The 25,013-nt window shown below is 47.3% G+C and overlaps 1 pseudogene; it reads left to right on the plus strand.

Annotated features, from left to right (window-relative positions):
* Window positions 1-17,624: 17,624 nt before the first annotated feature.
* Window positions 17,625-17,743, plus strand: LOC134895272 (5S ribosomal RNA; annotated as a pseudogene).
* The last annotated feature ends 7,270 nt before the right edge of the window (window positions 17,744-25,013 follow it).

Genomic DNA, 25,013 nt, shown 5'->3' on the forward strand with positions numbered 1-25,013 from the left:
TATAATTACCTGGTTCAGCTTTACTTCCCTTTTTGAATATAGGCACTACTTCCGCTATACGCCAGTCTTTGGGAACCATACCTGATATAACTGAATCCTCAAAGATCAGAGATAGCGGTTTTGCCAGTTCAGAGTGAAGCTCCATTAGAACCCTTGGATGAATACCATCGGGCCCTGGTGATTTATTAATCTTTAAATGTTTTAATCGGTGACAGACTACTTCCTCGCTTAAATAAGTACCTATCAGTGTGATATTGTCCTTATTGAGATTGTGTGTCAGTCCCTGAATTGGGTCCTCTCTAGTGAATACTGTTGAAAAAAACTCATTTAGTGTGTTCGCTATGTCATTATCATTTTTGCTTAAGACTCCCAACGTGTCCTTCAAAGGGCCTATACTCTCCAGCAGGGTGTGCTGCTGTCAGTGAGGCAGGGGTGTGCTGTGTGCTTATTTCAGTGAGGCGGGAATGTGCTGCTGTCAGTGAGGCCGGGTTGTGCTGCTGTCAGTGAGGCAGGGATGTGCTGCATCAGTGAGGCGGAGATGTGCTGCGTCAGTGAGGCGGGGATGCACTGCTGTCAGTGAGAAGGGGATGTGCTTCTGTCAGTGAGGCAGGGATGTGCTGCTGTCAGTGAGGCAGGGTTGTGCTGCTGTCAGTGAGTCAGGGATGTGCTGCATCAGTGAGGCGGGGATGTGCTGCGTCAGTGAGGCGGGGATGTGCTGCTGTCAGGCGGGGTGGGCTGCTATCAGGGAGGCGTGGATGTGCTGCTGTCAATGAGGCAGTGATATGCTGCTGTCTGTGAGGCAGGGATGTTCTCCTGTCAGTGAGGCAGGGATGTGCTGCTGCCAGTGAGGTAGGGATTTGCTGCTGTCAGTGAGGCGGGGATGTGCCGCTGTCAGTCAGGTGGGGATGTGCTGCTGTCAGTGAGGCAGGGATGTGCCGCTGATGTGCTGCTGTCAGTGAGGCAGGGATGTGCTGCTGTCAGTGAGGAGGGGATGTGCTGCTGTCAGTGAGGAAGGGGTGCGCTGCTGTCAGTGAGGCAGGGATGTGCTGCTGTCAGTGAGGCAGGGATGTGCTGCTGTCAGTTAGGAGGGGATGCGCTGCTGTCAGTGAGGCAGGGGTGAGCTACCGGTCAGTGAGGTGGGTATGTACCGCTGTCAGTGAGGCAGTGATTTGCTGCTTTTCCGTAACTAGTGTCTCTGTGAGAGATGTATTTGTTTACACTAGTGGAGTGATACAGCTGTGGTTGGTGATGAGGTTTGGTGACAGTTGGAAGTAGTTAAGGCATGGAATTCCATTTGCAATGAAGCTTGAGTGCACATCTCTATATTGCTGAATCCAGACCCCTCAATTGTTTATCACATATTTTGCAATTTGTGGTTATATGAGAGATTACGATTGTCTATCACGCATATTATCAATTATAATTAGACTGTAATTCATGCCTTGGTGATTGTATCTTGAGTGCCGCATCTTCATAGGATTCTATATGCTGCCCGTGGGTTGTGATGAGGGCACCGGATCAAGATATTTATTAATGGGGCGTGCCGAGTCTTTGGACTGATCATATATATATATATATATATATATATATATATATATATATATATATATATATATATATATATATATATACTGTATATGTAGTTAAGAAGAGCCTTTTTTTTATCTATACATTCATCCGATAAGCTATTTTTTTGTGAGGGCAATTACTCCGCAACGACAACAAGTGTTTTGATGGCTCAGCTGTCATTCGATAGGATGTGTGATGTAGATATGCAAGAGTGTTGCAGAATTTTGATAGGTGGTCAGGTTATTGAGGAATACACTCATCAAAGTGTCAAAGTCATGATTTTTCCCCATAGAAAAAGCATTGAGTTGGGGGCTCACACTTTTTCCCTTTGGGTTTATAAATTGCACCAAAGCCGTTGACAATTTTTTCCTCCCCTGAATTGAGTTGATATAATGAACTTTCTGGATACAGTAAACTTTAGATGAACCCTTGTAGAATACACAATAAAATGTTTTTGTTCGATTTCGAGCAGCGATAGATATAAAATCGTTTTAAAGTCTTTACGTAACTTGTCGCAGATATACATATTTGCAATTATACTATTGGACGGTTACATACTGGAAGTAACATTACATTAAGATTCTTCCTGTATATCACATAGCAGTGATGCTATTAATAAAACATTGCCTAATTACTGATGAGCTCAGTAGAGTAAGAGAGTGATGATAAAAGGCTTGGTAAATGTCAGAAGCAGGCATGTTCATTAATAGACACCCAGGCTCGGAAAACCAGTTTTAGAAGTGGTTAAATTAGCCCCTTGTCCTGTAAATCACCGGAACATATTTTGTTGTTAACATTTTAAATTCCAGCTGTGTGATGTGTTCACAGAACTGTGATGGGGCAGCACGGTGGCACAGTGGTTAGCACTGCTGCCTCACAGCGATGAACGTCATGAGGTCTATACCCAACAATAACTAAAGCTGTATGGAGTTTCTATTTTCTCCATCCATGAGTGTGTGTGTGTGAGGGGTAGCACCTAAATGCTGGCTCCTCCTCAGTGGCAGGAGGCGGGTGCTGCACTGTGACATTACGAGCAGCATGTGGTTACAGTGTAAGAGCCGCCAGTGCAGCGACACAAGTCTCTTGGAGCAGACCAGCATCTCCAGTGATGTAGGACATGGCCCCAGAGTGATAAAATGGGGTTGAGCTGTAAGGCCACGCCCTTTCATTAAGGTCACCCCCTCTTTTCAGTGGTGCGCGTCTTTTCAGTGACACCCATGGGTCATTCCGAGTTGATCGCTCGCTAGCAGTTTTTTGCTGCCGTGCAATCGCTAAGCCGCCGCCCTCTGGGAGTGTATATTAGCTTTGCAATAGTGCGGTCGCTTCCATCGCAGAACGGCTAAAAAAAAAAAATTGTGCAGTTTTAGAGTAGCTCCAGACCTACTCAGCACTTGCGATCACTTCACACCATTCAGTTCCGGATTTGACGTCAGAAACACGCCCAGCGTTCGCCCAGCCACGCCTGCATTTTTCCTGGCACAACTGTGTTTTTCCGAACACTCCCTGAAAACGGTCAGTTGGCACCCAGAAACGCCCACTTCATGTCAATCACTCTGCGGCAGCCAGTGTGACTGAGATGCATCGCTAGACCTTGTGTGAAACTACATCGGCCGTTGTGGTCATACCCACTGCCATGGTTGTGTTTACAGACTCCCATTTTGGACTGGCATAAACATCAAACCCTTTCTTGGGGTGATCAGTGTCATAAGAGGTGTTTACAACCAACAGTACCCTGTGCAGATCAACCAGGTGCCTCCACCAGTCCTGATGGTTTTGTAATAATAGGATTTTAATACCAACCAATAAATCCTTTTCTCATAGTCCATAAGGGATATTGGGGGAAACTAGTATGATGGGGTATAGACGGGGTCCAAAGGAGCCAGGGCACTTTAAATTTCTTCAACTTTGTGTGCTGGCTCCTCCCCTCTATGCCCCCTCCCACAGGCAATTATAGGTAAAAAGGACATTTATGGGAGGAGGAACACAATAACAAAATGTGGTGTGATTCACATACCAGCACACCACTAACATAAAACAACCAGCAACGGCTGGTAACAACAACAGCAACAGCTGAACAGGTAACCACAGAACATGAACCTGCAGAAAAGTCCACACACTGAGGCGGGCGCCCAATATCCCTTATGGACTACGAGAAAAGGATCTACCAGTAGGTATTAAAATTCTATTTTCTCTAGCATCCATAAGGGATATTGGGGGAAAATAGTACAATGGGGACATACCCAAAGCTTTCAGAACGGGCGGGAACGTGCGGAGACTGCTGCAGCACCTCCTGCCCAAACTGGGTATCCTCTTTGGCCACGGTGTAAAATTTGTAGATCATCACAAAAGTGTTCTTCCCCACCAGGTAGCAGCTCAGCATAGTTGCAAGGCCGAGACTCCATTGGCAGCCGCCCAGGAAGAGCCCATTGATCTAGTATAGTGGGCCTTCAGAGACTTAGGAACAGGTAAGGCTGCCGACACATAGGCCTGTTGGATAGTAAGCCTAATCCAACGAGCAATGGACTGCTTTGAAGCAGGGCAACCCTTCTGCTGCACATCATAGAGCACGAACAAGGAATCCGTCTTTCTGACCAGAGCTGTATGCTTGACATAGATCTTCAAAGCACGAACAGCATCCAATGCCTCCAGAGGAGCAAAAGCGTCAGAACTGGATGGAACCACAATAGGTTGATTCAGATGAAACGCGGAGACAACCTTCGGCAGGAACTGCTGTCGAGTCCAGAGCTCCGCTCTTTCCTCATAAAAGACCACGTAGGGACTTTTACACGATAAGGCCCACAATTCTGAAACACGTTGAGCAGAAGCCAGGGCCAGTAACATCACCGTCTTCCATGTGAGGTACTTGTCTTCTACTGTCATCAGAGGTTCAAACCAAGAGGACTGTAGAAATGTCAACACTACATCCAAATCCCAGGGTGCCGAAGGCGGCACAAAGGGAGGTTTTATGTGGAGTACCCCTTGCAAGAAGGTCTGAACTTCTGGCAACACTGCCAATTTCTTCAGAAAGAAAATCGAGAAAGCTGAAATCTGGACCTTAATGGAACCCAGACATAAGCCCTTATCCACACCAGCCTGCAGGAAACGTAGAAAACATCCCAAGTGAAACTCTGTAGGCGGATACGTGCATTCCTCGCACCAAGAGACATATCTCCTCCAGGTATGATGATAGTGTTTTGACGTCACAGGTTTACTGGCCTGAACCATGGTTGCAATAACCTTCTTGGAAAGGCCCTTATGAGCTAGGATGTTCCGCTCAACCTCCATGCCATCAAACGAAGTCACCGTAAGTCCGGGTAGATGAACGGTCCTTGTTGAAGAAGACCTCTTTTGAGTGGTAGAGGCCAAGGGTCTTGGATGGACATGTCCAGAAGATCGGAGTACCACACCCTCCGAGGCCAGTCTGGGGCAATTTGAATTGCCTGGACACCCTGATTCCTCATTCGCTTTAGCACTCTTGGGAGCAATGGGATCGGAGGATACAGGTAGACCAGCCGGTACGGCCAAGGCGACGCCAGTGCGTTCACTGCCCTCGTCTGAGGGTCCCTGGTCCGCGAGCAATACCAGGGAAGTTTCTTGTTGAGACGAGAAGCCATCATGTCTTTTTGTGGGCAACCCCACCGGTCGTTGATCTGCTGCCAGATAGTGGAGCCCCCACTCCCCTGGGTGGAGATCATGATGACTCAGGAAGTCCGCCTCCCAGTTGTCCATGCCTGGAATGAAGATTGCTGACATGGCTCTTGCATTTCTTTCCACCCAGAAAAGTGTCTTTGACACCTCTCGCATGCAGGCTCTGCTTTTTGTCCCTCCTTGTCGATTGATATATGCCACCGCCGTGGTGTTGTCCGACTGTACCTGGATCGCGTGATCCTTGAGCAGAGGAGAGGCCTGAAGTAGAGCACTGTAGATCATCTGAAGTTCCAGAAAGTTGATTGGAAGGAGGCTTTCGTGGGCTGACCACCTGCCCTGGAACTGCGCCCCTTGGGTGACAGCTCCCCATCCTCTCAGACTCTCATCCGTCGCGAGGAGGGTCCAATCCTGAATCCCAAAAGCTCCTGCCCTCCAGGAGATTGGAGGACTGTAGCCACCACAGGAGGGAAATCCTGGCCTGAGGTGACAGATGAATCATCCGGTGCATCTGGAGATGCGATCCGGACTACTAGTTCAGGAGATCCAACTGAAACTTTCTGGCATGGAACCTCCCATACTGGATTGCCTTGTATGAGGCAACCATCTTTCCCAACAATATTATGCAGAGCTGTACAGACCCTTGAGTAGGTCGGAGCACCATGCAGACCATCTCCTGAAGTGTTTTCGCCTTGTCCTCTGGTAGAAACACCTTCTGGGTCACAATATCCAGCAACATCCCAAGGAACAGGAGCCTCTGAGTTGGCTCCAGGTGGGACTTCTGTAAGTTGAGGATCCACCCATGGTCGGACAGAATACAGATGGTGCGGTTGATATGGAGCAACAGAATCATCGTCCAGATAAGGGACCACATTGATCCTCTGGACCAGGAGTTGAAGCATCATCTCTGCCATCACCTTCGTGAATACCCTCGGTGCTGTTCACAGGCCGAAGGGTAGTGCCTGGAATTGGAAGTGATCATCCAGCAGGGCAAACCGCAGGTACGCCTGATGAGGAGGCCAAATTGGAACATCGAGATAGGTGTCCTTGATATCCAAGGAGAACATAAATTCCTGTTCTTCAAGGCCCGCAATCTCTGCTCGCAGGGATTTCATTTTGAACTTGAACACCCTCAAATAAGGATTCAAGGATTTCAGATTCAGAATGGGTCTGACCGAACCGTCCGGCTTCGGCAACACAAACAGGTTTGAGTAAAACCTCTTCCCGTGTTGCAGTAGTGGTACTGGAACAATGACGTGGGACTGGACCAGGTTTCAGATAGCCTGTTGTAACGTAACTTGCATATCCTCCAAAGCTGGGGGGAGTCGAACTCCAGCTTGTAGCCTTGAGAAACAAGCTCCCTGATCCAGGCATCCTGGCAGGAGGTCTCCCAGATGTGGCTGAAGTGATGCAGTCGGGCTCCCACTTCGAGGTCCCCTCGGGGTGGGTGGTCACCGTCATGCTGAGGCTTTAGTGGAAGCAGAACTGGTGGACTGTTTCTGAGAACTGGTACTTGCAGGTTTTCTGGACTTACCTCCGGTGCCTCTAACTGCATTGGAGGCACCTCTGGCCTTCGATCGAAATGTGTGAAACCGAAAAGGACTGGACAGACGGTCCCGGATAGGAGCGTCTTATCGGTGGGGCCGCAGAGGGGAGAAATGTGGGTTTCCCAGCAGTACCTTTGGAAATCCATGCATCCAGTTCAACCCCAAAAAGCCATTCCCCAGAAAAGGGGAGGGATTCCACATTATGTTTGGATTCTGCGTCCAATCCACTGACGCAACCACAAGGCCCTGTGTGCCGACACCGCCATGACAGATGTCCGAGCATTAATATTCCCCATCTCCTTGAGGGAATCACAGAGGACACAGGTAGTGTCCTGAATGTGCTTCAGGAGGGTTACCATAGTAACTAAGGGCATATCCCCCGAGAGGCCCCCCTGAATTTGCGTGGCCCAAGAATGAATAGCATGGGTCATCCAGAAACCCACAATGACCGGTCTTTGTGAAAGGCCAGCTGCAGTAAATAGATTTTAGGGTAGTCTCTATCTTTCGATCCCTAGGATCCTTCATAGTAAAGGAGCCCGGGGCAGGCAGCACCGCCTTGTTAGACAGGCGAGAAACTGAGACATCCACCCCAGGGGGTTCCTCCCAAAATTTTCTACCTTGAGGAGCATATGGGAAAGTGCGCCAATTTTTTTTGGACACTTGGAATTTTTTGTCTGGATTTTTCCAGGCCTGTTTGAATAAGTCATCTAACTCTGGAGAATCAGGGAAAGTGACATTGGGCTTGTTTTGTACAAAGAAAAACGACTGCTGTGATGCAGCGTTCTCTATAGGGAGCTTTAACACATCCCTTATAGCCAAAATGAGGGGTTCAATACCCTGAGTAGAATCGGGATCCCCACTAATGGGATCCAGGTCATCCCCATCATCTTGAATATCATCATCTGAATATGATAGCAGAGCAAGTAAACCATGCTTCTGGGGACCTGCATGAGAGAGGGGGGGCTGTGCATCTGCCCTAGCAGCTAAATCTGCAACAGCTTGTTGTAGTAGCTGAGTCTTCCGCACATTAGCAGTGAGCTGGGATGACATATCTGACATCATAGTCTTAAAAGACCCTAACCAGTGGGGCTCTGTACCCTCTCCCCCAGCCCCTTCACTGATTTGTGAAGATTGACTGCATTGTTCGCAGGAAACAGAATCATTATATAATGGAGAGATTATGGTGTGACACACTGCACAGCTTGTGTTTACCCATATTTCACAGTAAGCACATTAACATACACATACACACAGTGACGTGCGGTGAGGTCAGTGGCTGGGGAGGCACTGGCAGCTAACACCCTCCCTCCCCCATAGAGGGAAGGGAAAAAAAGTGTAGTCCCCCACACATCACTAAAACCAGCACCAGGCAGAACCAGCCAGGGGGGATAATGCCATAGCAGGGAAGACACTCAGTGTGGGGTCCCCCTGCCATAACATTAATCAGCCCCCAAGCCAGTCAGCCCAGGGCTGGAATTCTTCGGAAAGTGGGGACCCCAAAAAATAAAAATGGGGTCCCCCCTCCCGAGCAACTACCAGCTATGCCCCGCACGCCTGGTGGCGGTGGGTGCGGGGTTCATTGTATGTTAATATTGATCTTTACAGTGACCTACAGGTCCCAGTAGGCCTGCCCCAGCATGCTGGCACTTGGGGAACTACAAGTGCCAGCATGCCCGGACATAAAGGGCCCGCTGGCACCTGTAGTCCACCTGTAAAGAAAATATTTAAATAAAGCACCACACTGTCACCTGGGGGTGGCGGCCTTTAAGCTCTTTTGCATGGCCGCCCAGGGCTTCTGGCGTCTTCACCTGGGGAGCCGCCGCCTCCCCAGGGTTTCCAGCGTCTTCACCTGGTGGACGGCAGCCTTTAAGCTCTTTTGCATGGCCGCCGCCTCCCCAGGTGTTCCAGCGTCTTCGCCTGGTGGGCGGCGGCCTTTATGCTCTTTTGCATAGCCACCGCCCATCCAGGACTTCCACAGCGTCATCTTTCTTCAGGAGCTCTTCACTGCTCCTCCTCCGCCCACGTGCTGACACCGCTACCTCGCGCTGACTTATTTAAGTCAGTCAGAGGGGGTGGGGCGATGATGCGGCGAGCCATGATTGGCTCGCTGCGGCCATCTTTAATTTAAAAAATGACGCTGAGGTGCCATTTTTGAAACTGGTACCGCTCCGCTGCCAAACTCTGCAGAAACCAGGTAATACGATCGCATCCCACCGCCCGCACCTCTGCTGCATCCCGCCGCCCGCACCACCGCCGCACACACCTCCTCCACATCCCGCCGCCCGCACCGACGCCCACACCTCTGCCGCGCCCACACAGTGATGACGGCGGATCCAGTGACGGATCCGCCGGCCAATCACTGTGGCCTCACTGACAGGGGCGTGCTTTCATGGGTAGAAAGCACGTCCCTGTATGAAAGCAGCACCTCTACTGGTGCCGCTTTCCAATGCATTTTCAATGAGCTTTTCCTGCCCATGGCTTGGCCCCGCCCGCCCCCCGCTCCCATACCTTTCCCATTGACAACTGGAGGCACAGGATCATTGCCTCCCAACCCAATTTACAGAGGAGTAATGATTAAATTAATATAAAGGAGATACTTATGACACAGAATATGTGTCATAAGTATCTTCTTTGTATTATTTTAATCATTAATGACAGTGGAGGCACTGCCTCCCCTCCCTCTCCTGACTGCACGTCCATGACACAGTTATAATGCAAGCCTGCCCTACTGTATGTGAGAGGAGACACAGATGAGAGAAGACACCAGCACACCCTGAGCTACACAGCCCCAGTGAGGCTGTCAGCTTTCTAAACACAGTAAACACTAGCAATTTAAGTCCTACAGAGGATCAGGATAGTGTACACAAGCGGCTCTCCCCATTTGCTACACCCTGTACCAGTTTTCCAGCGTGTCTTGTGAGGCAGGAAGCGCTGTAAGCAGAGTAAGATGCCAAAACGCCTCAGGTCCTGCTCTGAGTTAGCTCCGCCCTCTCTATTTGCGCCAGAGCTATAATGAATCTTTATACTGGCAAAGTCTCCTTCATAGCTTAAAACATCACAACAAGTGCTAGTCAAGCCTTTTGTGCTAGTTCTACATGCCTATATGGGGGATCTTAGCGGGACCCCCCCCCAGGAGGGTCCCATATGCCGCCCCCGTGGTCAGCCGCACTTTGAACCGGGGCACCCCCCTAGCGGGGCCCACGGTTTGTACTCACCACCGATGTCACCTTCAGGCAGCGGTAGGGGTGTGCGGCGTGCTGCGGCTATGACAGCCAAGGCGCAGTGCCCCGCTGAACAATAACCCCTCAGGGCGGTGATCCTGCAGCGGGGAAGCGGCTCTGCACCTTGTAAGGCCGTTGACCCCCCCCTAACTCCCACGGCGCAAGTATGCTGATGCCCAGGCAGCATACCGAAAATAATAAAAGTTTAAAATGAAATTGAAGAAAACTTTCTGGAGCTGCATAGATATGCATCCTCTCCTGAGGGCACTTTTTTCTAAACTGCCTGTGGGAGGGGGCATAGAGGGGAGGAGCCAGCACACCCAGTTGAAGAAATTTAAAGTGCACCGGCTGCTTTGGACCCCGTCTATACCCCATCATACTAGTTTACCCCAATATCCCTTATGGATGCTAGAGAAATAACAATTTGTTGTCCTCTCATATGATAGATAGCCAGTGGTCAAATAATGGCGGTACATGGCAGTACGGAGTACTGCTAAGAGATTGGCAGCTGGTGTGCCATACCGCCCGACAGTGGCCAAACCTCCGGGTCTCCTGAGCTGCAGCATGTATTGTACATGGACTGCTCCCGGGTATCCCATACTCGCCACGGTCTATGTGGAGTGACCGTGTAGGGGTAGGTGCGCTCATGTGGAGCCCGCTGTCACCTTGCGCCGAAGCCCGTGCCGACCGCCACTCCCACCTGGCTGTCCGGCTGGCTCAGCAGCATGAGCACCCCCGCTCGACCCGACCCGCATCTCCTGCGTGCAGGAGAAAGAGGCACTGCCTCAGCTCAATGGCTGCCTGGCCGCGTGCGGAGCCCGGAGAGAGAGAACAGCGTGTTGCAGCTGCACATCACCGAACAGAAGGAGATGTGCAGCCTGTAGGTCAGCGGCCTAAAGGAGCTCTACGAGACCGAGCTGGCGGACGCCCGGGAGATCCTGGATGACCCCGTCCGCGAGAGAGCCAAGTTGCAGATAGAGCGCTGGTGGGCAGGTGCTGGCGCGGTTCAGGCTACTGGGTCCCCTGTGTGATCCTCCTGGCTTCAGAGCTGCCTCAGAGGATTTATCTGCTGCTGCTCCCTCCCGGTGCATGGCCAGTGTTGCAGGTGAGTGCCTGCGCTGCTTCACATAATGTTCCCCCCTGTGTGGTGCCATGATCCCCGCTGTCCCCTACTCTCCCCCCTTTGTCGCCTTTTCTCCCCCCTGTGTCCTCTACACTCCCCCCTGGGGCTCTGCTGTCTGGCGTAACATGTATAAGGGGCTCTGTTGTGTGACGTAACATGTATAAAGGGCTCTGTTGTGTAACGTAACATGTATAAGGGGCTCTGCTGTTTGGCATAACGTGTATAAGGGGCTCTGCTGTGTGGCGTAGCAAGCATAAGGGGCTCTGCTGTGTGGTGTAATGTGAATAACGGCACTACTGTAGATGCGCTATATGGAATGGAAAGGAATATTCCCAGAGTGGCGAGAAATGGATTGCGTGTCATGTTGGCATGCCCCAGGGCCGTAACTAGGTGTGTGCTAACAGTGCATGGCACACAGCGCATGTGCACTGTGGGCGCAGGACCGCCGGCAACACCCGCAGGGCCGCTACTATCATAGAAGGCAGCTCCAACACCACCTGCCATGGCCCACTATCAGAACCATGTTTCCGCAGCTAGCCAGGGGGGACTGCAGACGGTGATGATTTAGGGCAGTTCTTGTAGACTCTACATGCTGTAATGTGTAAAAGGGGACACTACCTGTTGTAATGTGTAAAAGGGACCTCTGCCTGCCGTAGTGAGTAGAAGGGTACTCTACATGCTGTAATGTGTTAAAGGGGACTCTACCTGTCGTAATGTGTAAAAGGGAGCTCTGCCTGCCGTAATGTGGGCTGTACCTGCCGTAATGTGTAAAAGGGGACTCTACCTACTGTATTGTGCAAAAAGGGATCTCTGCCTGCTGTAACATGTAAAAGGGAGCTCTGTCTGCCGTAATGTGGTCTCTACCTGTAGTAATGTGTAAAACGGGGCACTACCTGGCATAATGTTTGACAGGGGCTCTACCTGGCGTAATGTGTAAAAGGGGCTCTACCTGGTGTAATGGGTGTAAGTGGCGCTACTGTGCGCTGTCATTTGAATAATGGAGACTACAGTGCAGCTTAATATGAATTGGTATTATTTTGTGGCCTTGCCCCGTCCCCATGAAGCCATATTTTCGGCTCGCGCCTACAGCGCACACTGACTGGCCCTATTTTAAATATGGGGGAGGGGGGCGTCGATGCGGTTTCTTGCACACAGCTCTAAAATGTCTAGTTACGGCACTGGGATGCCCCTATTTTCCGTGGCCACGGCCATTTTTTTTTATGTGTGCCTTCTCTAAGATTTTTTTTCTGCTTGCATTACTGTGGATAGCTCTTATATAACGCTTGCCCTCTTCATATGATAGATAGATAGATAGATAGATAGATAGATAGATAGATAGATAGATAGATAGATAGATAGATAGATAGATAGATAGGCACTCTAGACTTTAAAATAAAACTTATCTTATGCAAAACACATTTTAGCCCAGGATAGGTTCAGGATCCCAGTTCCTGATTATGTCATATTTAATATGAAGTTCAGGAACCTAGTTCCTGCTGGTTCCTGCTGAAAAATAGCACTGATTATAGATATATCCATGATTACAAGTCTTCTTCCTAACACCCACAATTTAAGACAAGTAAAACTACCCCTTTCCCTATCTTAAAAACTGCTAATACACAACTAACTCCAGTCACAGATGGTGTTACGCAGCACAAACATTTTTTGAAAAATTAACAATTTTCTGACCGTGATATAAAGTATAAAATAACAAGAACAATTCATTTAATGAATAAATTGTTATTTTACCAAACCATAATAAAAAAAAAATTCTGTAGCGCTACAAGCTTCTTCAGTTGCGACTATACTTATATTTAAAATAAACAAAAAAAAATAACTATGGTTTTTAACGATCAATAGGCCCCTAAGGCCAGATGCACCAGATATCATTCCATCATTGGTTTCTCTTTTGACATCTAGGACCACATCACTAAAAAGCTTCAACAACTCTCAGCTCCTCGTTCACTTTGTCCCCCATGGAACAATCCACAATTTTCTCCTTCCATGACTTCAAAAGCCTGCATCAAGTAAAAAGCAGATTCCTAGTGGGCATAACACTATCAGGATCAACACTTCCACAAATTCTTTCATCTCAGAAGCTGTACAATGCTGGAAAACGACATAATTCTTCTTGCTTATGCTCACACATTGTAGGATTTAACCTGACACTTCACCCCACTCTCCAAGGGACTAATTGACACTGTTTAAAAGGACTTGAACTCCTTCGCCCTGTCTGCTAAATCATGTGTAGTAATTAAATGGGAATGAGGGCAACTCACAATACTGACAACTGAGTAACTATTAGCCAACACCTCTTGAAAATCACAATCTCCGTACATATCAGACAAATTGTATATAAGCTATACTGTTGAGGACACATGCATATCTTCTCTCCAGCCTTCTCCAACTTATGTTTCTGCCAATTTCTCATATGTGGTGTTACTGCCTTAATTGGCTACTTTGCAGTTATGGTGGGAAGTTTTATCCAATCTATCATGGGTGTTGTAGTGCATCACTCACCCAAAGTTTTCATTCTCCAACTCTCCAATTGCTGGTGTCAACTTCAAATAATTTTTAAATATTTACTATTATCTATTAAATCTGCCACAGGTTAATTTGCACTATCATAACCGGATTTCAGACCCAAGTTCTTGCTTCAACTATCAATCAACTATGGAATGCTCATAAAATGGAACATATTACAAGGATCCTTGTGAGGGCTGAGGGCAGATCATGGCTTCCTACTTCAAACCAGACCAATCAATAGTTTACTATCTAAACACCTACATGATCTGGTGGAGGGCACATGGAATGGGCAACAAGTTCTAGATCTTCATAACACATTCACTTCAGAGCCACAAGGAGCAATAAAAGAAATCCAAAAAGATGATATGACACATACAGGAATTATGCTAATTGAAGACCACATGTAGAACATGCTGGGTTTCCATTCTGAAGAGGATCAGACCCTACAGATAGTTATAGACAAAAATAAAACAGTGAAGAAAACTGAGGATATGGAAAACAGAGACTAAACGATCTCGGGGCCTAATTCAGACCTGATCGCAGCAGCAAATTTGTTATCTAATGGGCAAAACCATGTGCAGTGCAGGGGGGGGGGGGGCAGCTATAACATGTGCAGAGAAAGGGGGCTGGTTCTGTGGGTACCTAAGGGGGTGGTTCTGTGGGTACCCCCAAAAACAGATGTTTTCAGAGGATATTCCACAATTATTATTTGCAAACTTAGCCACCCACTATATAATAAGTGCTACAAGTTGAACTTAGGTTCTACAGATGGAACGTATTCAGAGTCGGGAAAGAAATTAAAAAATGAAGGAATGGTACAGCTCTGTGCATACTGAATTATCTCCACACGTCTGATCTCCGGAACACTGTATCAGCTCCAAATTTAGCCTAGAGCATGGTTTTCCTGGAGACCAGGACTAATGCACACATTTACTAATAGATGTAATATGGGGGTCACATTTAAACGTACAGGTATTTTATCTAATATATTTAAAATGTAAACTAATTATTTATTAATTATACACATTGTGGGCCCATTTCTAAGTGCCAAACAGAAACACAGTAGTAGTTATGGGCAGCCAAGGAAGCCAGATTTATTGCATTACGCTTATGTGAGTACCCGTTCAATGAATGCGAGGGATTGTGCACCAGCAAGCGGAAACCAGGGCCGCCTATTGACTGTAGGCCGGCAATTCGTTTTGGCTCTTGCACCATCCCCATTCTATGCACAACAGTCCCCAATTACATGACCCGTACAGAGCTTTACATACACCCCGTGTCACTGCCACAAGTCAGGGTGGCTGTGGGGGGTCATTCCGAGTTGATCGCACGTAGCAACTTTTTGCTGCTCGTGCGATCAACTAGACGCTGCCTATGGGGGGAGTGTATTTCTGCATAGCAGGGCTGCGATGGCTTGTGCAGCCCTGCTATGCTAAAAAAGTTTCCTGTAAAAGAAGACCAGGGTAAGAGTTACTTACCCTGTTCGATGATTCCAGCATTGCAGGTCCCGAAATTGACGTCAGACATCTGCCCTCCAAACGCCTGGACACGCCTGCAGTGGACTCACGACTCCCCGAAAACGATGAGTTGCCGCCCGGATCCGCCTTCCTCCTGTATATCTTCTTGCAGTCGCCGCTGCGACCGCTTCCTTCGCTAGTGGCGTCGCTGCCTGGCAACAGCCGTCGCCGGGCAACGACGCGCCTGCGCAATGCGGCCGCCACGCATGCGCAATTCCGACCTGATCGCACGGCTGCGAAGAAGCGCAGCGTGCATTCGGGTCGGAATGACCCCCTTTGTGCGATCACTGTACCACCGCCCAATTCACACCCCCAAATGCACTATTTTTCGGGAAAGACAGATTTGGCCAAGTTGCATCTGACTCAGATTCAGGCAAACATACGCAAACATGCGCAAAGTCCATTTTAGCGCATATGCTGTATGCAAAAAACAGTCCGTTTGCATCAGTGAAGAGAGATCCTTGCCCCTTCGTATCCAAGGGTGTGGATCATTAGATCGACAGTGTCTAGGTCGACAATGTTTAGGTCGACCACTATAGGTCGACAGTCACTAGGTCGACAGGGTTGGAAGGTTGACAGGGTTTCTATGTCGACATGTTCTAGGTCGACAGGTCAAAAGGTCAACATGAGTGTTGTTGGGGGGTTTTGTGTCGTTTTCTTCGTAGAGTGACCGGGAACCCCAATTAGTGCACCGTGTCCCCTCGCATGGCTCGCTTCGCTAGCCATGCTTCGGGCAAGGTGCCTCGCTTCGCTCGGCACAGATTACCGTTCCACTCGTAGTCCACGTGGATCGTTAAGTATGAAAAAGTTTAAAAAAAGAAAAATAATGTGAAAAACTCATGTTGACCTTTTGACCTGTCGACCTAGCACATGTCGACCTAGAAACCCTGTCGACCTTCCAACCCTGTCGACCTAGTCTCTGTCGACCTATAGTGGTCGACCAAAACATTGTCGACCAAGACAGTATCGATCTTCAGACCGGATCCCGGATCCAAAGCTTCATTTATAATATGTACCAGTAGCTGTGCTTGGAGAATGGAGGCATGGTGAGACTTTGTTGTAAATGATCTAAGTTCGCGCTGTGGGGGAATGCAGAAGTCTCATTACCTATCACCCTTTTACCTCCTCACCTGCTTCTTAAGCTAATAGAAAGTGAGCAGAATACGGGAAAGGTAGTGGAGAGCATCACAGAAAATGAGTACGTGGATAGGAAAGACAGGATGAAAGGGGGGAGGAGGGGGAGATGAGAATGTATAACAAAAGAGCACAAAGCAGAGTCTACAAGCATGACGTTTAAAGGGTAAAAGGGGAGCTATTAATAACCTGCACACAGAATCCCTTTGTATCTTATATAGGAACGCTAGGTTTACATTTCACGATTTCCTATTCCCTGGTCAGACCCTACTCTCTCACATGGATCCCGTCCCCCGACCCCCATCCCCCAAACCCACTCTGCTTGTCGCAGCCTCATACTCTGAGATACCGGTTTGTGTCTTGTAACTTTCGCAGCAATGATAAATAATACATGTAATGCTATGATTGATATTACTTTGAGCAGGTTGAACAACTTAGTCAAATATAATCAAGAGTCGCACGGACCGCGGCCGCCGGCGCCTCACTCCTCGACTCCTGTCCTGTCCACTGATCTGAGGGTCTCCTGAAGAGGTTGGGTAAGACAGCCATCGGCCCTTGGCCGAAAAACGGGTTCTCCCTGCCCAACCGCGGCTCCACCCTTGCTTTCCCACAGGGTTCACCATGTACTTCCCCATCCAATAGGGGAAAGCAGTTAAATGTATGGTATATGATATACTTATTCATTTTATATCTTTATGATTATTATACATAACATCCCTCCTGGTGCATGACTATTGTATAAGGGTGGAGAAGGAGGAACCCTCTCACAAGGGACAGCTATAATTTGCAAATTATCATATATGCTATAATCAATCTCAGTAAAATAAGGATATTTGTATACTATAGATACATCTTCTATTGTCCTGATCATTATGGGCACCACAAAGCCCTCCTGTTACTTAGGCTGTTTGGGAGCACAATTGTAATAGAGTCTATTTTTTGGTAATACCTATTCCAAGATTCTAAAATCAGTATTATTGTTCAAAGTTTGAATACCACTGACCAGATCTCCCAGCAAGAATCTATAAGCCTACTGCCTTATTATTATTAGTCAAGCCCCTCTGTTACTTAGGTTGTTTGGGAGCACAATTGTAATAGAGTCTATTTTTTGATACCTATTCCAAGATTTCAAAATCGGTATTATTGTTTAAAGTTTGAATACCACTGACCAGATCTCCCAGCAAGAATCCATAAGTCTACTGCATTATTATTATTATTATTATTATTATTATTATTATTATTATTCATTTCTGACCATATATAATCTAATATTCCTTTATTCTGTGATTGAAATCCTGGCTCCCAAAATAATCGGAAAACGGTGCGCCTAGGAGACAGATTTACCTACGGTCAGACCGCACTGAGTATGCCCAAACTCGTCTGATCTTGGAAGCCAAGCACTGCAGGGCCTGGTTAGTACCTGGATGGGGAACCACCAGGGAATACTAGGTACCGTAGGTATTTTACTCTCCAACAGTTAAAGCAATTTGGGACCCATTGTATCAACCTGATCTCAGGTCAATAGCATTTGTCAGATTATATTGGACTCGAGGTAGTGACCTCATTCATATAAAATCCTGATTATAGAGGATATGTATGAATTATCTCTATGGATGAGGGTTTATTTATTTTCGCTCATCTATATTATTATTTTGCCCATAATAGGTACATTGGTACTTGTAAATATTTATGTTCTTTAATCATTGATGCCAGCTCTCGCTTTCTCTTAAAGTATATATCAATAAAAGTTATTTTTTAATAATTTCATAATTTCAATTTTTCAAGTGTGCCCAGGAAAAGGCCTATAGTTGCTTTTTTTGGTTCTTTGTCTTCTCTAAAGGACCATATCTGTTGTTCCATTTGTGCAGTAAAGGAGTAATTAGCAGAAATTACTTCTCCAAATCCTACATGCTGAGCGAAAGATAGAACCCCCCTACCCCCCACGGGACATCAAAGCTGCCGCTGATAGCACCCCCCACCCCTACCGCTGATGGGTGGGTAGGGGCCTTAGTGCATTGCTGTGCCCAGGGGCCTACACTGCTGTTAAAACGGCTATGGTTGGGTGATCTCTCCTCTCCCTGCTCCACCCCACCTGTGGCATCTATTGAACGGCTCCCCCTGCAGCCTGGGCTCATGCTACGCATGTCGATCTCAGGACGGGCCATCCACAATTATTATTTTGTTTTCGTAAGATACTCGGTGGAGGTCTCAGCCTGACTGGGGTAGAGGCTTCAGAACATGTTTATTTCAATTTTCTTTACACCCATGTTTAAATTATAAGAGTAATGATTAAGATAATGCATAATCAACAATACCAAAACATCAATTCATGGAGGGAAATGTAATAGGGTGAGAGAATCAGAAAGTGAGAGATTTTAGTAAAATTCTCCTGTTTTTTTTAAAAGTGGCAATCATTTACATGGCAAAACCAGGTTGATTTTGCCATGTAAACGATTGCTACTTTAAAAAAAAAATCAGGAGAATTTTACCAAAATCTCTCACTGTCTGATTCTCACACCCTATTACATTTCCCCACCGATCTTTTGTCAGACTAACGCTACCAATTAAAAACTTGAAAGTAAGCCAGGTTATACCCCATGAGTACAGTTATAATGGCATGTTAGTACTGATGATTACATTGCTGGAGCTGATGGAGGGCTCCCAATCTCCCGCATTACATTATAATCATCTCTCCTTCCCAATGAAGGAAAATAGACTTAAGGCCCATATAGACGGGCCGATGCGGGAGAGATGTGTGCTGAGCGAACCGCTCAGCACACATCTTTCCCGCCGCTCAGCACAGCACGATGTGTGCTGAGTGTGCGGGGGGAGACAGGGGGGCCGCTCACTTCACCCAGCGGGTGAAGTTAGCGACCCGCTAGATTGGCCTGCATGCAGTCCAATCTAGCACCAGCGATAGCGATGCGCGGGGCTGCGCATCGCTATTGCCGTAGGGGGTACACACTGAGCGATAATGCTTAAATTCTAAGCAATCTAGTCAGATTGCTTAGAATATCGCTCCGTGAGTTCCCCCCTTTAGGGGGACATTTACTAAGCAGTGATAAGAGTGGAGAAGTGAGCCAGTGGAGAAGTTGTCCCATCAACCAATCAGCAGCTCTGTATAATTTTATCGTATGCAAATTATAGATGTTACTTCAGTGCTGATAGGTTGCCATGGGCAACTTCTCCACTGGCTCACTTCTCCGCTCTTATCACTGCTTAGTAAATGTCCCCCTTAATCTCGGCTTGTCAGATTTGCCCCGTGTGAGGTTTGAGTCATTCCGATGACTATGATTTCATGATTGCCATGATATTATCTCAGTGGTAGATATTTAGTTGACCCACATATATTAATTAGCCACGGGCGCTACATCAGAACACATTTAAGACATACATTTAAAAGCCCATCCATGTAGTGTAGGAGGAGGAACCTCGCCCTTCTCTGCGAAGTGTGACCCTAGTAGAGATATGCACAGACTGGGGGGTACATTTACTAAGATGGGAGCTCTGTTTAAGATGGGATGTTGCCCATAGCAACCTAACAGATTCTACTTCTCATTTATCTAGCACCTTCTAGAAGATAATACCTGGAGCCTGACTGGTTGCTATGGGCAACGTCCCATCTTAAATAGAACTCCCATCTTAGTAAATTTACCCCTATAGGTCTATTAGCCGTACGCATCCACAGCGGCTTTTCTGTTCCGTCTGTTTGGCCACAACAGTCTACTTACAGTACTTCCATATGATAATGTAAGATTCTGCCAGAGTATACTGACAATCTGCGTGTCTGCATGTGGAAGCCTGTACCGCCCACTGTTCTTCCGTCTGCCGCCTCATAAATCGTGTCAGTACTTACACCAACTGGGTGCAAAGATCTGTCTGAAACAGGCGCCCATCTCTGTCCGCATGGTAGAACCGAGTAAGGAAGTCGGCCTGCACACCCACCACACCCACAGGACAGAAGAGTTCCATGCACTCACATGGTCTCCGGACATCTACTGCCCGGTGATGCCTATATCATGGAATGTGTAGACTGCCAATGGATACAACAATTATACCCATCCATGTCTTCTTTCTCTTAGATATGTGCAGTATAGTGTAATCCGCAAGATAAGTACACATTAACACTTGTGTCCCAATGGGAATCAGGCCCTATGGGTCTACCTAGAGCCGTCATTATTGAGAGCCTCAGTAGCACTTTTTGGATCCCAGTAACTTACCTTAAAATTGACCTGTGTTCAGTAAGGACTCATTCCGAGTTGATCACTAGCTGCATTCATTCGCTGTGCAGCGATGAAGCAAAAAAAGGACACTTCTGCGCATGCGTATGCGGCGCAATGCGCATGCATATGCGGCGCAATGCGCATGCATGACGTACTATTACAACGAACGATGTAGTTTCACACAGGGTCTAGCGAAGCTTTTCAGTCGCACTGCTGACCGCAGAGTGATTGACATGAAGTGGGCGTTTCTGGGTGTCAACTGACCGTTTTCAGGGAGTGTTCGGAAAAACGCAGGCGTGCCAGAAAAAAACGCAGGCGTGGCTGGGCGAACGCTGGGCGGGTGTGTGACGTCAAAACAGGAACTGAACAGTCTGAAGTGATCGCAAGCGCTGAGTAGGTTTTGAGCTACTCTAAAACTACACAAAAAAACTTTGTAGCCGCTCTGCGATCCTTTAGTTTGCACTCCTGCTAAGCTAAAATACACTCCCAGTTGGAGGCGGCATAGCGTTTGCACGGCTGCTAAAAACTGCTAGCGAGCGATCAACTCGGAATGACCACCTCAGATCCCTACTTCAAGAATCTCAGGGGTATATTTACTAAAGGTCGATTTTAATAGATTTTGATCGATTTCAGCTCGATTAAAATTGATCTTAATCGACGTTGGGCTTCCAGGGCTAAAACACACATTTACTAACATTTAAAAATGAATATTACAAAATTCATGTTAGTAAATGTGTGTTTTAACCCTGGAATCCCAACATCGATTACTATAGATTTCAATCGATCAAAATCGATTAAAACCAACCTTTAGTAAACATAGCCCTGAGAGTCTCTTCCAGCCATCTCCAATCACATGCCCTAAGGCAGAGGTTCTCAAACTCGGTCCTCGGGGGCACACACAGTGCATGTTTTGCAGGTAACCCAGCAGGTGCACAGGTGTATTAATTACTCACTGACACATTTTAAAAGGTCCACAGGTGGAGCTAATTATTTCACTTGCGATTCTGTGAGGAGACCTGCAAAACATGCACTCTGTGTGCCCCCGAGGACCGAGTTTGAGAACCTCTGCCCTAAGGTGTCTTTTCCATATAGGCAGCAAGTAAACAGGAAAAACTAATTTTTACGTCGTCTGTCTCATTATAAAACTAGCAAAAGCCACTCAGCCTCTTCTCCTTCCCAAACGTAATGGCAGCATGAATCACATCTCTAATGTTAAAGGCCTCAGTGCCCGGCAGAAATGAACCTATTTGTTCAAAAGATTATGTCAGCTGCAAAGTTACATAGAATTACTACTCAAAGCTTATTTTCTCAGGGATAAACACCCAAAGTCCCGGAGGGGGCAGCCAGGAAATCGGCAACTATGTGTTAAGATTGGGGGTGACATTAAAAGTAATGTCACACATACTGTAGAAAAATAGAAAAAACTACAAAATAGACAGACTGACCACTGATTACAACATAAAGGACCCTATTCAGCACGGATCGCAAAACTGAGAAAACGCAATCCGGGCGATTATCGAGCAACTGCGCATATGCACCCCGTGATTTGCTTTTATTTCTACGAACGCATTGTGCTTCAGTGAAATTGCATGTTCATTGACGGGAAGCTAGCAATTAGGGGAGGAAACATGGGAGTGTTTATAAAAACGTAGGCGTGGCAAAGCGTTTTTTTGGGTGGGTCTCTGACATCGCCGATGACCACTTCCAGCCTCTTGCTTCTGCAGAATTGTGGATGGCTTTGGCTGGCGCAGATGGAAAAATTATTTGTTGTTCCGATATATGCGAATAGTTATAAGATCACATCGCGCATTGTGATGCGACCGCAATTTCTGCAATGGGCGTTTTTATTTTAACTATTTGATTACAGCAACTGCTTTTTAGCAAGTTTTGCAATCCGTGCTGAATAGGGTCCTAAGAGGCTGATTCTGAGTTAAACCCAATGCTGAAGGTCACGTAAATTGGAGGTTTTTTGGGTACTTTATATGAGCCTTAGGGGTAGCAGAATTTGCAATCCTTTCGATCGCAGCGCAAGGACGCCAAGCATGCAACCGCCGCCAAACCTCCCCCAAACAACCCCCCCCCCCTTGCCGCGATGAAATTGCGGTCAGACCACAATTTTAGTGTTATTGCTAAAAACAGGATAGCCTCCTGCCGGCGAAGCCTAGCTGCGCCCACAGGAGGCCTCTTTTTTGTGATTGCAGTGGCCCACGCCATGCCCCCTGTTTCACTATCACCGCCCCCAGTTTTTAAGCCACACCCCTGCACCGCTCTGTCTCCGCCTAGGAAATGTAGGATTGAGGGCCGCGTCCTGCGAATGCCTCTGCCTGATTGACAGGCAGAGGCGTTCGCAATTTCTGCGGGGCGCCCGCAGAAAAAGTGGGCGCATGCAGCTTTTGCGGGTTGAATCGCATTTTACGATCCAACCTGAATAGGGCCCTATGTTCTAAGCCTTGAAGAGAGATAAAGGGGGTGGAGATAAAATACCAACCAATCGGCTCCAAACTGCCATTTTTCAAACACAGCCTGTAACATGACAGTACCCCTTTCATATCGCCAAAATAACCCGGCTTTTTACCGGGTTGCTGCCGAGTCGACCCGGGTAGTGGTGCGGTGTTAAAGCGCCAAACTGAATATCCCGGGACGTCCAACCCGGTATTTCTTCCCGGGTTAAAAGAAGAGTTGAACACGTGTCGGACCCGGATTATTGTGCACTAAAATGGTACAGTCCCGGGATATTCGACCCACCTATGAAGAAATAGCGCCGATTGGCTGTTTCCAGTCAGCTGAGATTTGTTTACAGTACTGCACTGCGAGCACATGTGCTGGAAAGCAATCTGCACAGTTCTGCACTCATTTGGACCAGTTCTGCACTCCTTTGGACCAGTTCTGCACTCCTTTGGACCTCATTAGCCATGGCAAACTGGAGTGATGAGGAAGTCAGGGAGTTGCTGCGGATCAGGGATGAAGAAGAAATACGTTGGCAGATAACGGGTATGGTCAGGGATGCGATAACATATCGCAACATCTCTAAAATGCTTGTGGCATCAGGTTTTATTAGGTCCCAACAGCAGGTGGTCAATAAGTTGAAGGCACTCAAGAAACAATATCACAAGGTTAAAGACCACAATAGGAACCGCAGTGGTGCTGCCCGCATGGATTGGCAGTATTTTGAGTTGCGTGCCCATGCAATTGGCCATACCGCATTAAGCAGCCCTGTGACATTGTCATCCAGTCTGGCTGCCGCTGAAACTACCCATGCCTGTTCTGCAGAACCCCTTCCTCCTGTAGTGACCCCAGAGGCACGGTCATCTCCGACACCGTCACCTGCATTGTTTGTGGATGAGCCAACACCCATGGTGGAAGATCCACTGCTGATGGAAGAAGAAGCCGGTATGTTGCCTACAACACAGGTGGCTGATGAGATACAACCTGGACCTAGTGTGGCCGCAACAACCCCAACATCAACAACCCCAACGCAGCCTTTATGAGGACCATGTAAGTTAATGGTTATATATTTTCAACAAGATCTGGACATACACTTGTCTTATTATTTGGCTACTTGTCACCCGATTCCTATGTATATGCCAGAGAAAACGTGTAGAAAGTCGAGATGAGCGGGTCCGGATTTAACGCCAGAATTAAAGCCAGTTCGGTTTTATCCGGATTTTTTCTATTGGCTATCCTAAACACGTGACACCCGTGAGCCAATAAGCTGCCGTTTTGAGAACCAAGTAAATCCGAGTAAAACCGAGTAAAACCGAACCCGCTCATCTCTGGTAGAAAGTAGAGATGAGCGGGTTCGGTTTTACTCGGATTTACTCGGTTCTCAAAACGGCATCTTATTGGCTCACGGACGTCACATGTTTTGGATAGCCAATAAGAAACATCCGGATAAAACCGAACTGGCGTTAATTCTGGCGTTACATTCGAACCCGCTCATCTTCTCTACTAGAAAGTGACCAAATAATAAAATATTCAAAAGTAATTGGAGATGAATTACAACTAAAATAATATTAAAAATGGTAACTGTTGCAGTGTATGCAGTGTGTAGGTGGGAGGAGACCACAGAGACGCTTGCTATCATCACTGCAGTTTTCTATAGCCTCACTGCAATTCACATTTGTTAAGAAATTTTTGATCTCTTGCACCCACAGTATATACTGTACCACCATGCAGGAGGAGGTCTAGCAAGACAGAACAGGCAGCCAAAGCCATGATGACTGTTCTGCTGGATAAGCTTGAGCTAATGGACGCAACCATGGCAGCCAGGAAAGATGCTCACATGGACCATTTCCTGGCAGCGGAACAAACCATGCAGAACAATTTTATGGATCATATTCGTGAGCTACAGAGGGAGAACCAGGAGTTTCTCACATCTCTATTTGGTAGGCAAAGTCAACGCTTAGGGCACCCACATAATATGCCTCCCCAATATAGCCACTCATATCCCTATTTCAATCATGCACCGTACCCAGCACCGTATGAGTATAGTCATCCCCAACCACCCC

Source organism: Pseudophryne corroboree, chromosome 3 (assembly GCF_028390025.1).
Source record: "Pseudophryne corroboree isolate aPseCor3 chromosome 3, aPseCor3.hap2, whole genome shotgun sequence".
Classification (NCBI taxonomy): domain Eukaryota; kingdom Metazoa; phylum Chordata; class Amphibia; order Anura; family Myobatrachidae; genus Pseudophryne; species Pseudophryne corroboree.